The sequence below is a fragment of the Melospiza melodia genome, chromosome 1 (assembly GCF_035770615.1).
Source record: "Melospiza melodia melodia isolate bMelMel2 chromosome 1, bMelMel2.pri, whole genome shotgun sequence".
NCBI classification, from domain to species: Eukaryota; Metazoa; Chordata; class Aves; order Passeriformes; family Passerellidae; genus Melospiza; species Melospiza melodia.
The window spans coordinates 44,422,994-44,444,296 of NC_086194.1; the positions used below are offsets into that span (position 1 = coordinate 44,422,994).

The 21,303-nt window shown below is 39.8% G+C and overlaps 1 protein-coding gene across 3 annotated transcripts in view; it reads left to right on the forward strand.

The window, feature by feature from the left end:
- Positions 1 to 10,427: 10,427 nt before the first annotated feature.
- TMEM108 (transmembrane protein 108) overlaps positions 10,428 to 21,303 on the forward strand; it is a 163,475-nt gene continuing 152,599 nt past the window's right edge. Inside the window, exons 1-2 of one of the 3 annotated variants that reach the window (XM_063155912.1) lie at positions 10,428 to 10,469; positions 18,202 to 18,332. The gene's annotated coding sequence lies outside the window, so the exon portion shown is untranslated. Of the gene's footprint in view, positions 10,470 to 10,508; positions 10,764 to 18,201; positions 18,333 to 21,303 lie in introns of those variants that run through there. The other 2 variants (XM_063155907.1, XM_063155901.1) reach the window with 2 other exon arrangements.

Genomic DNA, 21,303 nt, shown 5'->3' on the forward strand with positions numbered 1-21,303 from the left:
GAGATGTAGGTTATTTCCCTTGCTTTTAATTCTTATGTCTTTCCTAACCTTCAGTCACAAAGTTGACCAATTACAATTACACTCTGGAGAAGATTATCCTGAACAGGTGTTAAACTAATGCAAAATATGTCTCCATTTTCTTTTCATTTCCCCTTGTATTCAGGGGCATTAGTTATTTATAACCTGGTAATTATTTTTAGTCATTCAACTGAACAAGATAGGAAGAAAGCAACAGGTAAAGAGAAGGTAAAACCACATTTGAAGCTAGCAAAAAATACATTGTTTCAAGAGCAAAATCCTGACTTGCATCTTAAACAAAGTTCTTTATCCTTGGAGTCAACAGCAGGGTTTATATTGACGTCAGCTGGACAGTACCACTGCCAGAGGTCTTGTGATGCCACTGCAAATGTGCAAAAGGATGAGAGAGCCAGCAGCAGCAATTGAAGTATAAAAATACTGGTAGGTCAGCATTATGTAAACCATGACTATGTATTTAATTTTTCAATTTTCTTTTACTAATTTCTGGTGTTGTTCAGGCAGACTTTTAACCAAGTTTGTCTCTTTAGGCTATATTTTCTTTTGCCTGGGTGTATTGTGTTCCCCATACGATCTTTCTTGCCATGGTTAGGACAGAAAGGAAATAAAAATCAAGATGAAAGAGGAGAATCAGTTCTAGTTTGCTTTAATATTGATGGAGTCAAAGCTGATATTAATATATATAATGTAAGAACACAAACTTTTCCTGACAGACAGAGAAACTTTTGTGGTTCGAAAAACCCATAGTGAGCAATGAAAATATATATATGTGTAAATTACTATGTGCATGCAGCTGACAAAGAAAAACAGATTCCTTCACTGCTTACTTTGAGAAATGGAGAATTTCAACTCTCCATTAGGTAAAGCATTTCCTGGAGGAGATAAATAAGCAAGTGCCTAGCAAGACATTGGTGAAGGTTGAATAGGGCTGAGATGAGCCTGATGCCACACTGAATGGCATTATAAATCAAAAGGCACCAAATAAATAAAACCACTGGCTGGGAGAAGTTGATTATGGATTGGCTGAAGTTTGACTTGAGTCTGTGATGATGCTGGAGGGGTAGAGGAAGAATGATTTTAGAGATTTCTTATTGAAGGAGAATAACTCTGAAGATTTAGCTGTCTGACACAGGTACTAAATAATTGAAGTTGTAAGTTGTCTAGGATAAAAATGGTTACATCAAAGCTGAAATGTGGTCAGTGTCTCCCAAAAAAAATTCAGACAGAGAAAGAGAAATTTAAATGTTTGTTTGAACTCAAACATATATTGCATGAGTGCTAAAATTCCAGGAAAATTATATTAGTTTTAAAAATTCCCTTTGTTTTCTGTTAATTTCTCATTTTTTCCTTTCATCATTCCTACAATAACTGTTGTGGGAAAAAACTACTCATGGTCCTCCACTAAAAAAAAACAATTGAAAAAAGAACAGCACTAAAACATAGTCATTCTTTTTGACTGAATACAGAGTTGCCTTTATATTTTCTCTAACTAATTTTATCTGTGAAGGGCAGCTTAAGAAAAATAAATTACAGACTGAGGTACTACTCACAGAAGTGCAAAATTCAGTAAACTGTTAATATTGTAAATCTGTTACAATTTTCTCTGCTCCATTACATGTACTTGACTTAAGTTGAAGATCAGCACATTTGAAAACTTGGACGTAATTTTGAGTCCTGAGGGAGCAAGGCTTAATAAGTACTCACACTTCTTCCCACTTCATTATTACTAGATTATTGCTTTCTTATTCCACTATCTTAACTTGTATGCCTTGACTGTTCAAATAGAAACTCATTGACTTGAAAATGAGCCCCGTTGAGTTGGCTCTACAACTTTTGCCTTAGAGGAGAATTTTTAATGATGTAAATGCTGTGAAACTGCAGATACTTGCACAGGAAGAGAAAAGAATGAGGCAAATATTTCCACTTTGTCTTGAAGAGAAAAAGGGGTATGCAGGGAACACTGTATTTTTTGTTCCTGTGTCTGCAGTTCTTTACCAAAAGCTTGAACATTTTAGAACTCTTTATTCAAGCAAAATTATTAACTTCAAAGTCTCAGAATATGGCCACGGGCCTGTAAAACCATTAGGATCATCTTGGTTGATGTGCGTTGGACCGTGAGTTGCTAGAGGGTTATAACAAGGTTGGATTAAGCAACCAGAACCAGACACAGAGATTGGAAGCCTCTATTTTCCATCTACAGTAAGGAAGTTACAGGACCGATGGAAGAAATGTAAATTCTTCAATGGCTTAAGAAAACTTCTTTGCTTTTGAGCTAAAAAGCTTGATGCTAATGATGATAAAACCATTTATTTGGAAACACTGATGAAGGAGGACATGGGAGCTGTGTTGGAATTGAGCTGCAAATCACATTTATTTACTACTGCACACATATGCACGTTCACACTCAGACATAGTTTGCTGTCTGTTAATTCAAGGCATGGCATGATAGCCCTAGTGAGAGATCTCCAAATCCCCTTAGGCTGGTTGCTTCAGGTGAAAGAATCCCTGTTACTATCAGTCCTAGCTCAGCAGCTACCAGCCTGATTCCTTACACTGCTACCACAGGGCTGGGTGAATTACTACAAAATTCACAGCTGAAATACACCTATTTTCTTTCTAAGGATTGGCCTGTTGGCATAACAATGCATTGGATACTGTTCATTTCAGAGTGTTGACCAATTCACCAATTCATTTCAGAGTGTTCAGCCAAACACCTTGAAGTGTGACACATGAAGAAATTCCCCCACATTTGGGACCCTCATTTTTACTGAACATAAGTAAGAAGCCAAAATGTTTGCTGACCCATCCTTTCCAGGGAAATCCCTACATGATCCACGCAAATATCAGCAATTGTGCTACCTGCACTGAGTAACTTGTAATTGTTTTAAAATCTAGACAAAGTGGATGGTGTGCTTTCTTTGATGGATGTTCAGAAGTGATTGAGCTTGCCAACAGACTTAAGACCTGCTTACAGACAGACATCTTCAGACCTGTCAGTCTGTGGCTGCATCTGGTTGACAGTGGGAGGGCTATTATGAGTCCCTGAGGAATGTCCTGATAGTGCATCACCTGAGCCCAGCACTCTCCCCAACGGGAAACCAGGGAATGGTTGAGACTCTTTGAGATTCACCTCTCCAATCGTAGTGCTGTGTCTGACAATTAATGTCAAAGTTGATTAATATAGCTAATTCATACACATTATGAGATAAATATCCAAAGAATATCATCAGAATGATATGGCAAATGTGGAATTTGGAGATTTGTGTTGCAAAGCTACAGACTGGTCTTTCCAGAATTTAGGAAGAGCCAAACACCTGAATCCTGAAGAAACTGATGAGCAGAGATTGTTTAGAAGGTTGACCCTGTGAAAATGGCTGAGAACCTTTTGCAAACTGTGATGAAAGCAACAAATGGTAGAAATGGTAGGCAAAAGGAGGATGGCAAGGTGGGTGGAAAACAGAGAGGTTTTTTTGCCCTGGAATGTACTAAAAGAAAGGAGAGCATTCTCTAGAAATGATTTTATTTTTCCTGCCTGTCAAGTAAACAAAAATATCACACTCTGAATAAAAACCATCAAAAGAAATCAATATACTAGAACAGACTTCACCTTCCAGTTGTCCATGTAAAACATATTTTTAGTCTTTTTTCTTTCACAGAAAACAGTCTTATTTTATTTGTTTTGTCAATGTTTCACATTTATTTTAATAATAAACAAAAGGCAGATACCTTGGTCCTATCTTCTATTTGGCTGAAATATTTTCACACTTTCATTGGAAGCCATATTTAGACAAAATATCTTTTTTTTTTCTTTTTTCTCAAAAGAGTGATAAAAAATACTGTTGTCAGAGCATGGAAGCTGTTGTGGAACCCATCTGGAAAGCTGCACTGACTGGGGCATTTCTAGGAGTCACACCATCAGACAAATAATGCACCACTGAATCAAATTCCAGCAGTATGTTTTGTGACCAAATGCACTTAAAAATCTCTACAAAATGCTAATGTTTACATGGCTGGTTTAATACCCCCTGAAAAAGACTTATAAAACTTTTTGGTAATGCAGTTGTTCAAATACCTTCATCCAGCTGTAAAGAAGAGATCCAGTAGGTTCTACATGGTTGTATTTTCATAAAACCCAGAAATAACAGTGCCATCATGGCAGAGGGATAGCTTTCTAATTGGATCGGGGACAGTGCAAACAATTTTAATCAGACATCTGTTTCTGAAGTCTCACTTCCTAGACTTGTAAGTTATGTGACAATTAATTTTCAGTATAAAGTGTCCCAACCCTTGAGGTTGGAAACATGAATTTTCTATTCATTATCTAGTCCTCCTCTCCTGGAATGCACAGAAGAATGTCAGAAGAAGACAAATAGCTCATCTTATTTTAGTCTTCTCAATTTGGAGAACTGTAATAATGAATTAATCCAACACCTTGCTAATTGGAACATGATTGTAGTTTTAGAGATTTTTACATTTAGGTGTAAGAATTACACTGTCTTTTCAGGGGAACTTTTAGTTTAATATAACCCTTTGCAACTTATTTAAAGTCCTCACTGTATATATAATTTCTGCTTCTTGAAAGTTATTTTACAAACAAATGCATCCAACCAAAAACTCCTGGTGATACTATAAATCTGGACACAACAACTCCATAGGAAAAAAGATGCAATTTAGGAAGAAAAAGCAAGGAAAATGTTACTTTACCTGTGTTTGCATGACAGATGGTGAGCACAATCTTGGGTAATCTGTTAGTCCTTGTGAGTGAAATCAATTAAGTTAGAAAATCTATTTATTGCCAGGGAGATTAAAAAGTAATTAGCAATCATAAAGAAATCTGTAAAGGTCCTAATTATAATGAAGCAATGAATTTAGTTTCTGAACAGGAGGGAGGTTCTAAATACATGGAAAATTTGTATCTTTTCTGTTGTTTATTAAGAAAATAGCAAGCCAAATCTTTTTGGTGTTTTGGTGATGATGTGTGGAAAGGCCACCTGAATTTTTTTATCACAATGCTGACACAATAGCAATGTCCTTAATACCAGTTTATTAAAACCGAACAGCAGGATTAAGTACTTAGTTAAGAGCATTTCGCAACAGATAGGAAAATAATCTTACAATTTTTTTTAAATTTTCATATTCTTTCATCTTTTCCTGCAGTTGCTTTTAGTCAGTTGCTTTTAGTTTTAGTTTTAGTTTTAGTTTTATTTAGCCTTTTACTCATGTCACTAAAATTATATGTATTTTTTTTTTCCCAAGAGCTGGGCATAGAAGAATAACTTAATTTCCACACTAAGTTTCCATGGGATGTGCATCACCTGCAGTCTTTGCTGGAAGAACATATCAAACCCCAGTCTAAAGCTGGCGGTGGAAGGTTTCTGTTGACCATACAGACATAAACTAGGGAAACACCTGAAATGAAAGTCATCAACAACAAATCCCTGGAGTTTATGGGACATATGAAGATATGTGGCTTGTTGAAGAGACTTAGTTATGCTGTGGGGGGAGGTCTTTTTGGTCACCTGCTGTCCAGATTGCCTCAGCTTCTTCCCTGCTGTGCCCCTGTTGTTAATACTGACTCTGATAGACACATGGCAAAATGGAACTTAAGCCTCCACTGTTCTGGTTTGGTGTGGTGACCTTTCAGAAACACAGCTCCCACCAGCAGTGATTGCTTAGCAGCACTAGGAATTCTTTATGGGTGAGAGCTACTTTAAACTAGTTTTCTTTGTTGACATGTTTTTAAAATTTCTTTTCCCTTTGTGAATTATTCTCTTTGTGCTGAACCAAACAAACCAAATAACCCTAAGTTTACTTTCAGCTACCAGTGCTCTTCCTCAAAGAAGTGTTTCATTAAGGTATGGGTGAGGTATACACACATCCTCAACACCTCTGGTTTTGAATAGTCTATTCAGCACATTTACAAGAGAAGCATCGCCATTCCAAAGCCTGATATGTAACATTTAGATACAGACCTAAATTAATTGTGGCAAGCTTTGAAAATGTTATATTTTAGTTTACTCTTTTCAGTGGTATACTCCATGCTCTTTTGCAAAATCTCTGAATAGCTACAACCCTACTCAATGAAAAGTACTCTCAAAGTCTTTTGAATTCTCCTATAAACCCTAAGGCTTTTCCTTCCCTCTAGGAGAACTTTTGAAGCATTAGTAGTTTTTTTTTTTGTTTTGTTGAAGATTTTGTATTTTTAATATATTGCTTCTTCTCCATCTTGCTTAATTAACTGCTTGGAGACTTCTGTTATGCTTATGCAACCAGCACAAGAACAACTTTCCCCTAGTAACAGCTGCCTTTTTGAGAGCCCATCTTAATCAATATGCATCAAACCAAAATCTCCGAGCACTTTCCTAAAACCATTCAATATATGAGCATGCCTTATGTGTAAGTCCCTTTGGCAATCATAGCTGATCAACTTTTCCTTCTTCAGTCCTTTCCTCTCTCTTTACAAATTCTAGGGAGCTGAGATGCTTCTGAGAAACAAAAGAGGATAGAAAACCTCAGATATGAAATTTAAGGTTTTTGAAGTCTGTAGGATTAACCTTGGATTTCCAGGACTATATATAAACATTTAATAAAACAGTGCTCAGTCCTAGAGCTGCTAGGTATTTATAGCTTCTATAGGTAGGTAGACATTTAGGATGCCTGGAAACCAGACTATGTAATTAAATATTTTACCATGTACTCAGGGACCCAATGTTAAGCGTAAGCATAAATACAAAATTACAGTAGTAAAAGAACACTTCACTGCCTGCTGTTATCTGAATTCACAATCAAAATTAATCCAGTGGATGCATATTAGAAACATTATTTTTAAAACCTGCTAAAATGGCTCAGGTCAATGTTGTGGTCCTGAATGAATGAAACTCCAATATTTTCCTTACTCTTCCTAGTATTTTTATCATTACTTTTATTGAATCTTTGTGAGGGCCTTCCTTCTTTCATTCTAACTCATCGTTCTTAGCACATGCATAATTTCATGACTTTGTAAAGACCTAGAGATGAATTAAATTTGAGATGAAAGGAAAAGAGATTAATAGTAAAAAGGAAAAAGCTTTCTCCTTTTAAAAAAGTGACTCAAATACTACAGATTTGCTGCCAGTGCTTTTCTGAGAAGTATTTATGATCACAGATGTTTATAAGCCAAGACATTTTTGTAAAAAGTCCTGCATATTTCAGGGATCGTTTTATGCATTTAAGGAACATATTCTTAACAACTCATCTCCAGGTTTTATTTTTAGAGCAGTGCCACAATATTTTAGTATAATTTATTAAAAATTTATTATGCTGTTAGCTCTCAAGTTGTAAATGAAGCATGTAGGAGGAGAGGGATTACTACTGTACAGCTTCTACAACTGGGAATAATTACAGTCCTTCTAGAATTAGAAGGGGGTGGAAAAATACTGTGTAATAGGTTGTGTATACTTTTTCCTTTCAGTTACAGATGGATTCATTTTTAAAACCTGCAAATCTCTCAGCTCCTGCTGGGTGTTGGTTACCCACCATGAGATTGACCTGAGAGAGAAGAAATGGATATGGTCAGAGGACTCATCTGGGGCTCCTCTGGCTGCAGCTCTGAGTTGACAGCTCCATGTTTCTTGTGCACCTCATCCTGACCCTTTGAAGCTGATGGGCATCTACCAGGCTTCAGTTCTCTTGAGTCCTAAGGAATCCTTCAAGGATGAAGAATTCTTGTATAGATTCTTCCTTGTTCATCTCATTTTAAAACTTCCATTCATTTTGCAAAGATAAATTTTACTTTTTATCTAAACCAGTTCAATTTGGATTCTCTATACACTAAAGATTTACTTTCATTTTTGTTTGACACATTTTTTTAAAATTTTCATTAGGTAGAAGATGAATAATGTCATATGTTTTTACCAGTCCCATGAGGATTTTGAAAATTTCTTGTAACTATAGTTATAACATCAAAAATAATTTTGTTCCATTGAGAAAGAACTTCCAATCTTTTTCATTTGTCCTTTATAATTACTTATTAATTACAGTGTCTCAAAGGAGCCGAGCTTGCTGGCTTTTGACCAGAGACAAGTCACAACTTCTCTTCAAAGCATAGATCTCTGAAGTGGCTGAACTTCAGAACTTTAGTCTTCAGAAAACATCTTTTAACCTGTAAATATCTATTGCTGGCTAGTTAAATGAACTACCTTAAAATGGTTAACCTCAGTATGTAAAACATAGGCAGACAAGTGATTTCTCTGAAATATGGTTTCTATATGTGGTTTGCGTGAACCTTGGGCTAACATTTTTATAGCAGCTGAAATTTCCTCCTGAATGATATTAAACAACTATGGAAGAAAAAGCTTTTACAGAAAAAATAATTTTTAAAGTTTAGCAGAGTTGATGGACATTCTGCCAAACAAACCCCCTCTGTTTGCAGCAAAGGGCTCTATTTAACTTCAGGCTGTTACTTTAGCCTGTATAAGGCAGCAGCGAGATTAGGCAGACTGGTGTTCCTTCTCTCTTTGACCATGAACCAGAGTATCCACAGACTGGCAGACATAATTGAGGCTGCCAGCCTGGGGAACTCTCCTCATATCTATTCACTCATCATACAGGAAGGTGAAAAATCTTACACTTCCTAGTCAGTAATTGGTTACTCTGTTATTACAGCTTCATTAGCATATTTAGCCTATTTATTTAATATTTGTACTGTGATTGAAAACAACTAATTGCAGATGTTGCTAGTGGTTGGTGTATGACATGGACTCAGCCATTCATGCAGCAAATGAAGGAAATGTTGGGCAGAAGAAGAAATAAGAAAGGAAAGCCATAAAAACACAGCAGTGGTTGGTTTTACACTGATAAAGTAAAATCTCACTGAATAATCCATAGTTTCAGTGTTGGTGATATTTCACCACCAGCAACTCTTTCTTTAATTGGAAGGAAGTCAACAAAGATTGTAAAGCTTGTTGAATGAAGTGTTGAGGAACCAGGCAGATGGGGAGATCTTGTTTTAGCCTTTTAGTGTCTAAAAGGGGGCTTATAAGAAAGATGTTTTTTATTGGGCCAGTTGGGATAGGACAAGGTGTAGTGGTTTTAATCAAAAAGAGGGTAGGTTCAGAGGGTGGTAAAACCCCGACACAGCTTCCCCAGACAGGTGCTGGACACCCCATTCCTGGTAACATTCAAGGTCAGGTTGGACAGAGCTTGGACCAACCTGATCTGTTTGATGCTGTCCCTGCAGGGAGGTTGGACTAAAGGACCTTTAAAGGTCCTTTCCAACCCAAACCATTCTGTGATTGTTCTGTACACCAGAATCTCTGTGTACCACTTCACACTCTCAAATCCTAGATTCCTGATGCACTCAACATTTCCATGGAAGTAATAAGAAATAAAAAGTAAGATAGCCTACACTATTTTAAGTAAGATAGTGTACACTATCAGTACAGTAAGATAGCCTACACTATCAGAAGACTGATGTAGCAGGTTTGCATTGGCTAATAATAGTTTTATAGCAATAGCAAATCTAAGGCAAAAAGAGATAACCAGAAAAGGTAGGGTTTTCCCCTCTATTGGTTAATATAGAAAAATACCAACCAATAATGATTGTGGCTAATGAGGGGAGAGGAAGGACGGCTTAAAATTTTGAGGAAGCAGCAGTACGTTGGGTAAGACATTGAACTGGAACAAACCTGGGAGCTGCCACTGTTTCTAGATCTGCACTTCTGAGGCTCAGGTTCTCAGCCACACCAACGTCCCTACGAACGTTCCCTTGCCTACGGGATAAATCCTAACTCATCAGTAGCAAATTTCCTCTGGAGATCTCTTCCAGGTAGGCTCAAACCTGTAAGAGTTGCCCTGACAGCCCACGAGCCCCGATGTAAACGAGTGGTAAAACACTGCCAGAATGTCAAACAACCCACTGCTCGCGGCGGAAGGGGCCATGTGGAGCGAACCTCTGTGGCAGCCACCTGTAATTTCGCTGTCACACCGTATTCCTGCCAACAGCTCCTGCCGTACATTTAACCTCCTCAGCCCGGCCCCCCTAAACCCCGGGCTTCCCTCTTGGCGCAATCACGGCTAAAGCCCCCTCCCAGATCCCGGTAAGACCCAGCCCCGGTAAGACCCAGCCCCGGTAAGACCCAGCCCCGGTGAGACCCAGCCCCGGTAAGACCCTGCCCCTCATCGCGGGCAGCCGCTGCCGCAGCCGCGGCTCCTCATTGACATTCGCCGCCCGCGCCTCGCCCGCCGCCGCTCCGCGCCCCGCGGCGGGGCCGCCGCCTCCCCCGCCCTGCCGCAGCCAGGGACCCTTCCCGGGGAGGCCGGGCCGGCGGAGCCCCGCCCGCCGCCGGGCCAGCAGCAGCGGCAGCGGCAGCAGCGGGCGGCGGAGGGTGCCCGGCAGCAGCAGCGACAGCAGCAGCAGCAGCAGCGCCGCCGCCCGCTCCGCAGCGCAAGGGGAGGTGAGCGGCAGCGGGAAGCGGCGCCCGGCTCCTGCTCGCCGGGGCGGGGGCTGCGCGGTTTGCTTCGCTTCGCTTCGGCTCGGCGGCACCAGCTCCGGAGCGAGAGGGATGGGGCTCCTCTTGTGAGACGCGTTCGCTCCTCGGTTTGCCTTCTTGCTCTTGTTTCACGAGAGGTGATCCGAAGTGGCGGCAGCCTGGTGGCCAGCGCTGATAGTTTAAGGAGCGTTGCGTTGTAGCTGTCCTTCTGCGGCGAACTGGACTCGGTTATATGTGAATAAGCAGTTTCAGGGGTAGGTACGTCGTGAAAATAGCGTGTGGATTGTTGCCACTCTCTTCGAATGGGTGGGAGCTGCCAGGGAAGGTGACATTAGTATCTATCATTCCGTGAAAAGCATCATATCTCGGGTAGAAGGCAGGATTTTTTTGGTTTTTTTTTGTTTTCCAGGCAGGAACGACCAGGTGCTTGTCGCGACCAGTTAGCAGAGATGTGTATTGATAATATTCAGCCAAAGGCACGAGACTGCTCCATATCAAAATGAACTGGGAGCCTGTGGCTTGCATGTTATATTTAAAGTAGAGCACTGCATCCTTTCTTAAAGATGTCTAGAAGTGTAACCACAGAAAAAGCCTGTTGTTGTAGTAGTGATAGGCAGTTTACTAGACATAGCCTTCATATATTTATCTCATATAGTAGGAGGGGCCAGACGACTGTTTCAGTAAAATGTTTTAAAGCACAGATTGCAGAGATGGTTGTAACAGAGATAAAACAACTATGGATAAGTAATTAAGGATTGAACAGACTTATATGGGAAAAATGGGGAAGGAAATTTAACTGTGCTATGAATAAATGGCCATGCTTGTGCAGCAGTACTACAAAATATCTACTGTATCAGAGAAAATTCACCTCTCTTAACTGCAGAAAGCAGTCAGGCATTGAAGGTCTGTGGAGGGAGGGAGTCCTTTATATGGAGAGGCTGCTGTGGAAAAAGCCGCTAATTAAAGCACGTAGGATCGGTTCATCTTTATCCTATTGACAATTTAATGTTTAAAAATGACCCTTTGACTGCCTGGGAAGGTAAATCAGCAATGAGAACATGCTTTTGATGAATGAGGGTGACATTTTACACCTGGCCTTTATTTTGGAGGGGGGACGAGGGGAGAGGGGAAAGTGTGCTAATCAGTAGATTAAGGAATGCAATTCAAAAGAAAAAGAAAATTTAAGTAAACATTTTCTATGAATGCTTTGCAGCACTATCCCTGGAAGGCAGATGCAACTGTTCAAATCTATATTAAGTTCATCAGAGTAAGCTCTGATGTTTGCAGAATGATTTTAACCAGATAATTTGTAGGGATAGATAATAGTGTAGTAACAGTAACACTGTGTCTGAAGATATTCTAGAGACTTAACTAGACCTAAAACTGTACATGCAAGCAATTGGCTGTTGTCTGCTCTGCTGTTGTCCCAGAGTGACCTATTCCCCTCTCGTTTATGCCAGACTTACTGTAAGTCAGAATCATAAAGTAATATTTCATGCAGATGCAGTGAAATTATTCTGCTAATTTTTTTACCAGCTATTCTGATTGTGGTGGACCATGCTAATCAACTGTGTGAACACCAGTTACTCCTTTTAAAAAAATGTGTTATTTCTGAGGATTTGAAAACTGCAGAAATACCTTTAATCCTATTAGAACTGATGGAATTTGCTCTACCCTTGTAAACTGATGTTCTCTCGTCTAATGCCAGGTGTAGAATAGTTTGCACTTTTGTCTTTCCACTGGAGAGATTAAAGAAAGAGGGAAGCCAATTACAGGTGTTACAATGGTAGAGATGCAATTATGTGATTGCACCCAAGATCTGCAGTTACAACAGCAGAATAAAACAAAACACAAGGTTATTATTGGCAAAATCTTTTATTTCTGTTAAAAAATGGATGTTTCAATATACTGCTGACATATCTGCAATATTGTGCATACATTAAAGAAATTTTATGTGTTGTCACTGCCTCTAAAAGTTTGAAAACACTGGGCAATCTTTCCTGTCCTGGCAACGGCGGGCAATATTCCTAAGTGCTTGTGCTGTAGCATCTCCTCTGGTGCTGCCTTCCACTGGAGGGCTTGCCAGGGCTGAGTTTTGGCTTAGCAGATAAGCTGAATCAGCACAGATTACATTTCTTCACAGCCTGCAGCTCCCCCAAAGCAAGAGTTCAGCTAAGCTGAACCTCTTGGTGGCCATGCCACAGATCTTGGCTGGATCAATGAAAACCAACTCATGCTCCAGTCTAGCTCATTGTATCAATGGCATTCCATTGCCAGGTAAATAGGAGCAATTGGTTGAATAAATTCTATTGTATGTGCTTGCAAATTATTTATTCTTGTCAGAGTTAGTGGATATGTGTAGTAAACTTTCCCTGACTGGTTCCGTGACATCCTTGCTTGAGCAAAATATGAACAGGTATGCCTGGTTGTGCTTACTAAAATACTAAATTAATTAATAAGCAACCTATGATTTTTTATGAATAAGTACTAAGTTTTTGCATCCAAAGCTCAGCTGTGTTGTGGAGCACAACTAAAGACAATATGGTGTCTACGACAGATCTTCTTTGAGTAATAGGGAGCAATTTTATGACTGTGATACTGAAGATATTGAAAGCTTAAAATCAGTAGAAATTAAAGTGAACTAAAAATCTTGTTATTCCCTGAATTATTTCAAGAAAACCATTAGGCACAGTTACTGTGGGGTAACTACAAGTGACTCATCTGGAGGCATGCCCTGGCCACAGTAAATATACAAAACAGGAAGAATGAAAATCTCTGTTAAGTTTTTAACTTAACATCCACAAAGAGAAAGCTTCTTTGTCAACTCTCTTGTCTGACTGAAGGCTGAGTTATTCTTCAAAAGAAACAGGAGTGAGCCCAGGTTATAACTTTGGATCTGCTTGGTAGTCTGTTGTAAATAAAGCTTTTCAGACTTTGAGTTTAAGATACTAGGACTCAGAATGGTGAGGTTAGAGGTGTTACCAATAGATCATTAGTAACAGGAGTGTGGTAACTGTTGAAATAAGGAGTGATGGGTGCAGGAAAAAATGACCTATCTCTTGCTCCTGGCTGATGGAGGAAATGAATTATACAGAGCACTTAGCCATCTCTTTGGGCAAGAACATGATACATCTCTTCTTGGTACTGAGTAATCCTTGCCACTGATGATGATATATGTAATCCACAGGTAAAACACTCATTGTGATCTTTGGTTTGCTGATAGCATTCTCTGAAAGATGTGTATGAGCTGGCATGCTTGCCCGTTTTCCTTTGAAAAGCTCTCTGGAGCTGAGTAAGGGTCCAACTTGTTAGTTATTATGGCAGTGAATTCTCTATGCTTTCTCTTCATTCTTCTGCATCAGAAAAGCAGGTTTTATTCAGTGTGATGGGAGGCTGAGGGAAAGATTTGCTAAAAATTGCCTTGGCAGTCACCATTTGGGAGCATGATATAAAGGGGAGACATGAAAGTAATTTTACAAGTGGCTAATGCATTAAATGCTGAAAGTAGGACTACTGATCTTGCTGCAGGCAGCAGTGACCACTGGAGCTTTTCTCCTAAGAGAAGAATAAAAGAAACAGCATGATTCTTAGAGTAAGAAGCATCTCTAATATCTGGGTACATTTTCAAAGTAATTTTTGCATCAGTCTGTTCCATTTGTGAAATGTGGAGAACTCAACTGAGATCCTTGTACCACTGTTCAGGATCAACTTTGTAATTTGGCCAGGTCAGTAACATGCTATGGTGAACCTGTTTTAAAAAAAGAGTTAAGTAAATTTGGGAACAGGGCTCTGTTTACAGGGTCGTAGAACTGCTGAGGTTGCAGGGACCTCTGGATGTTGTGTAGCCAACCCTTTGCTCAAAACATCTAGAGCGGGGTGCGCAGGACAGTGTGCAGCTGAGTTTTCACTGTCTCTAGTCTCTGGGGTTGGAGACTCCAGTGCCTCTCTGGGTCACCTGCATGTGTGTTGGACCAATCTCACACTGAGTTTTCTTCTGTTTAAATGCAGTTGCTTATGTTTTCAGTTGTGTCTGTTGCATCTTGTTCTTTCAGTGAGCCCCTGAGAAGAGCTTGGCTTCCTCTTCTTTGCTGTCCCTTCTTTGTCATGTGGGCATTCTCCTTGTCTATGGTCACCTTGTCCACTGAGAGTCCCAGGTCTTGCTCAGTAAATCCATTTTGCTAGCCAGTTGCCCTCCAACCTCTGCTAGCACAAAAGGAGAGGGAGGGCTAAACAGAAAGGTGGGAAGAAGAGAAAATGACAAAGGGAAAAGAGTAGGAGACGTGGTGGGAGGTGGGTGGGGGTGTGCAGAGGAATGCAGGCATCTGGAGACATTATGCTGTTTGCATCAGGCTGGTTTACCTCAGCCCCATTATAGTGCTGTTGAGGGAAGACCACATGTCAACCCACAAGTGCTTTTATGCCTGGTAATTGAAGCAGGATTTAATGCATCCTGTCATTGTAAATAATGACATTAGTATGAATCAACAAGGATGTGTGAGTTTTTCCTCTGAGGTTGGTACATACGCTTCCAGGGCAGCTAGGAATTTCCAACAGTCTTTGCAATGGCATAAATTCAGGCAGTTTTGGTGTGATTTAATAAAAGGTTTGGCTGGGCAGCTCACTTTGCCTTATTAAGCTTATTAAGGCAGGCTTTTCCAGGAATGGCCTTTCAGTAAAACGTCATGATTCCTAAAGGAACAACAATAGTTTTATGACAAGCCACTAGTATGATACGTTAGTTATGGAAGACGTGGGTGAGAGAAGCCTTCTGTGGTCACTTAGAGGATCACTGGCATTCATATTTTAATCTAGTGGTAGTCCTCTAGAGTAGATGGTGCAGGACTACATTTAAGAGTCCTTTATGGTGGTTGTAAAATGGAGGTTGTGCGATGAGGTTGATTCTGGTGTTTCATAACACTTGTACACTGGAGCATAGAATTCCTTGGTGTTTGGAAATCACAAAGACTCCAACCACTAGGAGTCTTTCCTAGCTCAGAAGTAGTTGCTGCTTGTCCTTATCATTAGCCCATGCCCACATCCACTGTAAATAGGTCACTCAAAGTCAATGGAGCAGTATCTGTCCACCACTTGTACTTTGGTTTTTTTCTTCCAGAAGATGGAAAGTCACCCAAGAAACAAAAAATATGGTTTTTCTTTTCAAAGTCACCAGAAGTGTGATCCATGGTAAGGTGTTAGAACAATGCCATCAAAATTCTCTTTACTTTCATTCAGGCACATGCCAAGGTCTGTGTCTCAGATGTCCCTTTTCTTAACCTGCTGCCTCTCTGCCAAGTCGAGTTGTCCTAGTCCATGTTTCAGTGAAGATCCTCTTCGAAGCACCCACCATTCAAGGGACAGCAGCCACTCACCTCTGTCTGAACCCTGCTTGCTTCAGGACTCCTTGCTGTTACAGGGAAATAGAGATTGATCACAATAAATATGCTGGCTGCCTTTCCTGACCTACAGGCCCTGGTCCATCCAATAAGCCTGAGATGGCAGGAGGGTTTCATGTACTAAGACCAGATTTACTTATTTGAAGTAAAGTATAAGTATAAAGTACAAGTATTTACTTACATTGTATTTGACATTATGTTGGCATTATATTCTGAAAGAGTAACACAGTATTATGCCAAAATCCCAGCACGAGCATGCTGCAGAAATTGTAATATATAGTGGAATTGCAATGCAAGCTGCTTCCTCATGCCAGTCTCTGCATGCTCCACTGTCATGAAGGTGGATTTCTTCTAATTAGAGAGGTCCAAAATCAGGGGTTGAATACAAATAACGCCTTCAAATGTTCAGATAACCTGTGTAGTGTGGCATTTTCAGGTTTTTTTCCTAGCAGTTTGCATTGTGGTGCTTAATTTGCAAGAGTGTGTGTTGTATTTTTTCCCTACATTAGGTCATGACTGTCATTTTATTCAGTACTTCAGAAGGACAAACCTTTAACTTCATAGAAACCAAGTCCTGAAACTTGTTGGGAGTAAAATGTTGTGTAATGTTGTTATTTCTCTGAGATTGAAAATCAAGGATTCTCAGGTAATTGTGTGTGACCTTTCAGATCTGAGATCTGTCTGCATCAAGGCAGAGCACAGATCCCTTAAAGTATGTGCCAGGATCAAGGCTTTTTCTGGCTCTATCAGGAGTTTCAGGTTTGAATAACAATCAAACCAGATATAACATGTGCCATCAGTGTGTGGCATGCAGGGATGGGGTGGCTGTGTGTGCCACCCTTCATGGTGACAATTTACATCAGGATGTAAGGCTACAAGTGGTTCATATAGTATAAAGTGTCACCACTTAGGATTTTTAGACATTCTGACTGAAGTGAATTAATTTTCAATTTTCCATCATAAAAAGGGAGGGAGAGAGCAGCCTACAGAGGATATGCATACTGCAAACCCCATATACGTGATCTGTACTAACCTTTGAAATACTCATAAACAATTTCTGTGGAGAGCAGGGATGGCTTTTAAGCAGCAGGAGTCAAAATGTGGAAAGCAGCAAATATGCATCCCATTTTCTGTGCCATGATGCTGGAGCCAGGGGTGTCTGGTGAAATCTCATAATGAAACAGTTGTTTGAGCAGTTGAATACAGCCCAGCAAAGCAGCTCTTGAACTAACATGGGCTGCCTGTCTGCCAGTAAACAGATAATTACACTCTGCTGTTTAATTGAACTTCCATGAAAACTGCAATATGTTTTTTGCAAAATCTACCATGAAAATGTGTCCTGCTTGTGGATCCTGCATATGGGGATCAAGATGCTGGGGAGGGGTGTCAGGTACAGAGGTAATGCTCTATATGCTGAACACAGTGCAGTGGGGAGTCAAGCATATATGACTCCCTCATAGCTTTCACAGAGGAAAAGTGTGTAAGCAGAGAACCTGTTGCTTGGTTTTCAGAAGTCCTTCTGGTTCAGATGACCAAATTTAGATACCTGGAAGGCACTGCAGCTCTGGATACATTTGAGGAATCTACTGTTCCTCAAACGGAACAGTATTCCATTTGAGGAACAGTAGATTCCTCAGATGGAATACTGTTCCATCTGAGGAATCTACTGAGTAGATTCCTCAGTAGGAGGAGGAGTAGTTAAAAAAAAAATCTTTGACTGAATTTTCCTGCTGTCCCACTAATTCATTTTGTTCCTAAAAACCATTGAAAAGTGGCCAGGGTCACTTTTTGGGAAGGTTTTTTCTTTTTTATTACCTTGATTGCTGAGTATAAATCTTGGCCAGTCTGTCAACCTCCAGTTTCTCAGATTAGTAGCATTCTTATTCTGAAACTAGTATTTAAATTGAATTTAGTCTCTTTCCACAGGAATCAAGAATCAACCTTTAACAGATAAATTAACAAAGAAATTGATGATTCAGAGATGCAAATTGTGCCATGTTTTTTTGTTAAGTGTTTGAATTTCTTAACATTAGGAGCATGTTGGGAAATCTGTAGGATATACACATATGGAATGTGACAGTCTGGAAAGTCTGAGTCTGCAAAGAAATCCTAGAGTCTTCTACTTATACACCTAAAAATCAATAACCTACAGAAACAATGTGGTCTGTAATCCATTACACTGAAAGCTCTGGAGAGCAATAGGAGCCACATGGCACAGAGCCATATGTATTTAAATTGAATGCCTTATAAAATGAGATGAATAAACATCTTGGAATAATACACCCACTTCTGTAAATTTACAGGTTGCACCAGCTGGCAGATTAAAAAATAAGAAAGGAAGAAGCTGGAAGAGATTTGATCACCAGGAAGGTCTGAACCAATGGACTGTGTGGATATAGATATGTTTGAAAGCATCTGCTCTTCCCCGTACAAGGTAAGGCACAAATGGATTTTTCTGCTGCTTTGTGTCTCTTCAGTGCAGTGCAGCTCCCTTTTGTGGCACTGCCCAAGATGGTAGTGGATGCGTTCTCCAAAGCTTGTTCAGCCTAGTGTCTGACTGCTAATAACTGTGGCCAGTTATTAATGACATAAGTGGATGATATGCAGACCCAAAAAAGCCTAAAGCTTCCAAAGCCAGTGATAAATTTGGATCCTTGGGGCCTGTAAAATTCCAAGTTTTATTATACGAAGTACCTGCTCAGATAGCTCTACAGGTTGTCTATTTTTAGCATGTGCTAATAGAAGACCTTCCTGCTCACCTAAGGCATCTTTTTATGTGCTTATTAATTGCTGTAGATTGAAGTAGATTTGAAACCTGTACGTAGTTTAGCAGCTAATCAGGAGAAAAGATCTCTAAACTAAATGCCATAACATGTCTCTGACTGGAGATGCAAGTTTTGCTGTTTTCTTTGTACATTTTTCATTTTTCACTTTCAGGATTGGTATATGGTTTGTTTACAAAACCTGCTTGATTTTCCTTTTTTTTTTTTCCTCTACCAGTACAATTATTTACTTACTGGTCTAAACTGTAAGGTGGTGGAGAGCTTGATAGATTTACTGGGCATCTTTTGCCTGATGCCCAGATATAATCTCACTTACTCTGAATGTTTCCTTTACTGAGTTATTTTCAGGGAAGGTACAAAACACAGAATTTCAAAAAGCTACTTGAAGCTGGTAGAAACACTTGAGAAACACATTAACTGAACTTGTTTTAAAGTAAAATTTCTCATTTTCGAGATTATGTAGTTCTGCGTGTCTGAGGAGTGGCTATGTGGGACTTCATATTTTAACAATTTGGATCAAGACAAGTTTGCTACAAAGCAAACACAAAACCATACCAGCTCTGTGTTACTCAAGAGCTCAAATCAAGCAGCTGAGCAGTTGGAAAAAGAGGCATCTGGGCTTAGCTGGTCTCTACTTTAACCCAGAGCAGCTGAAGAGAGGACTTTCAGCTCAAGTCAATGCAACTCTTAATTTCTCCATTTTCCCCAGCCAGTGTTAAATGATAAGGGAACAATCCTGTGCAGTGCTCTGCCATTTCTTCTATTCTGTATGGAAATATGAGCACCAGTGTTATCAGTCTGCCATTTCCACAAGTGTGAGATAACCAGTCTCCTTCTTTTGTGGAAGAACTAAATTGAAGAGATCCTTAGGTGGGGACTGTAACAGACTGTGGCACTGCATCCTGTAGATATATAGTGGGGGGGCTCCCTTGCATGCTGAAATAACAGGAATGACATGTGTAAAGTATTCAGAAAATGCAAAGATAAGCAATAGGCAGATACAACTTAAAAGGAAAAACACATTCAAACACTTGAGCACTTGGGACATTCCAGTAATTTTCCACAACTCTTGTTAGGAAGGAATGCACATGGATCATAAAAAACTGTAGGATCTGTTCTAGATAACAGGCATTTCTCTAGAGAGTTTTATTTCGTCTACCAGGTGGTTGTGTAACCCCTGGTGTCCACACTCAAGTGCCCCAGTGGAATCTGTTTTGCCCCCAGTTGTTGCCAGCTCCCACAAGTACAAATGCCTGCTGGTCTGTGCTTTCCTGTTTGAACACCTTTACACCAGGTGTGTGCAGGGGGATGGGGAGTGGCAGCTTTGGTTCTGCCTGTGAGAAGGGACAATGCCATTTCCTGTGCCACCTTGCCTGCTGTAATCATGTCCTTCTCTGGATCAGAGCTTCCTGAGTTTGTGTTTCTTGGCACAGCAGGGAGCCCAGCCTTGGACAGGGCCTCTGGCTGTTGCGTGGCAAGTAATCCTTCCAAATAGGATTTGCATTCTTGCAGCAGCCCTTCTGGGGATAGAGGCTGAATGCATGGAGGCAAATTGTGCTTACACAGACATAGCTCAAGCCCAGCCATTCAGAACACCAGTCAATGACAGAGTTGCACACAAATTGAGTATCTGAGTATCTGAGGAGAACTTGTACTAGTGGCTAAGAAAAATGTACCAGGTCAGAGTATTCTGCAGTGTCTTAGTTAACTGGATTTATTGGGGCTGCTTCACAGCAGAAATGTTGTTAGAGCCCCAGAGTTGCTTTGTTACTTTTCATTTGCCAAAGGCTGTCATCCCTGTAGTGCTGCTGTGTGAAAATGTGAGCTTGCAACTCAGCTACCTCTGTGAACCATCTTGGTCTTCACCTAAAACTTCATTGATCTTTCAGTGCTGTGCATGCCCTGCTTTAAAGCACCTGAGATGATCTACTACATCTATACTCTTGGTATTGGTATGGTATATATAGTACAGTTTATATAATATATGTTGTATAGTGATTCTTGATGGTAGCCTGCAGCTGTTGGATAGAAAAAATAATTGGATGTAATAGTGGCTTAAATCAAAGCCAGACTTTGAATTCCTAAGCTTTTAAATTGTGATTTGTTTGTGGGGATTATTCTTGATAACCCTTTGGCCATGTTTATCCAGTTTTGGCTGAGAAATGATTGAGAAACCAGACAAAGCTTAGGAAGTGAAGGAAAAAATGACCTTCTAGTTTATACCCAACACAAATACTCCAATATTACAAGAAGCTAGGTGAGTTTCAGCTAATATTCATGTCATGAAAATGAAGGCCTGCAAACCTCTGAAAATCCTAGATTAGAAAAGTTAAAAATTGAATAAATATTTTCTTCAGCTCATCCAAATATTTTGTAGCTCTAGTTTTGTTGTGGGTTTTTTGTTTGTTTGTTTATTTCCTCTGTAGAACATAAGGACATGTTTTTTCTCCATATTGAAGCACTGATAATTTTTAATTGAAACATTTGTTTTTAAACTAAGGTTAGCTGAATCAAAATGAGTTCACTTTGCTAGGAGTTTGCAGTCCAGCAGAAGACTTCCTTATACTTCAATTTAAAAAAAATATTTTGCTAATGACTTAGTCCTGTCTTCCTCCTTTCTGG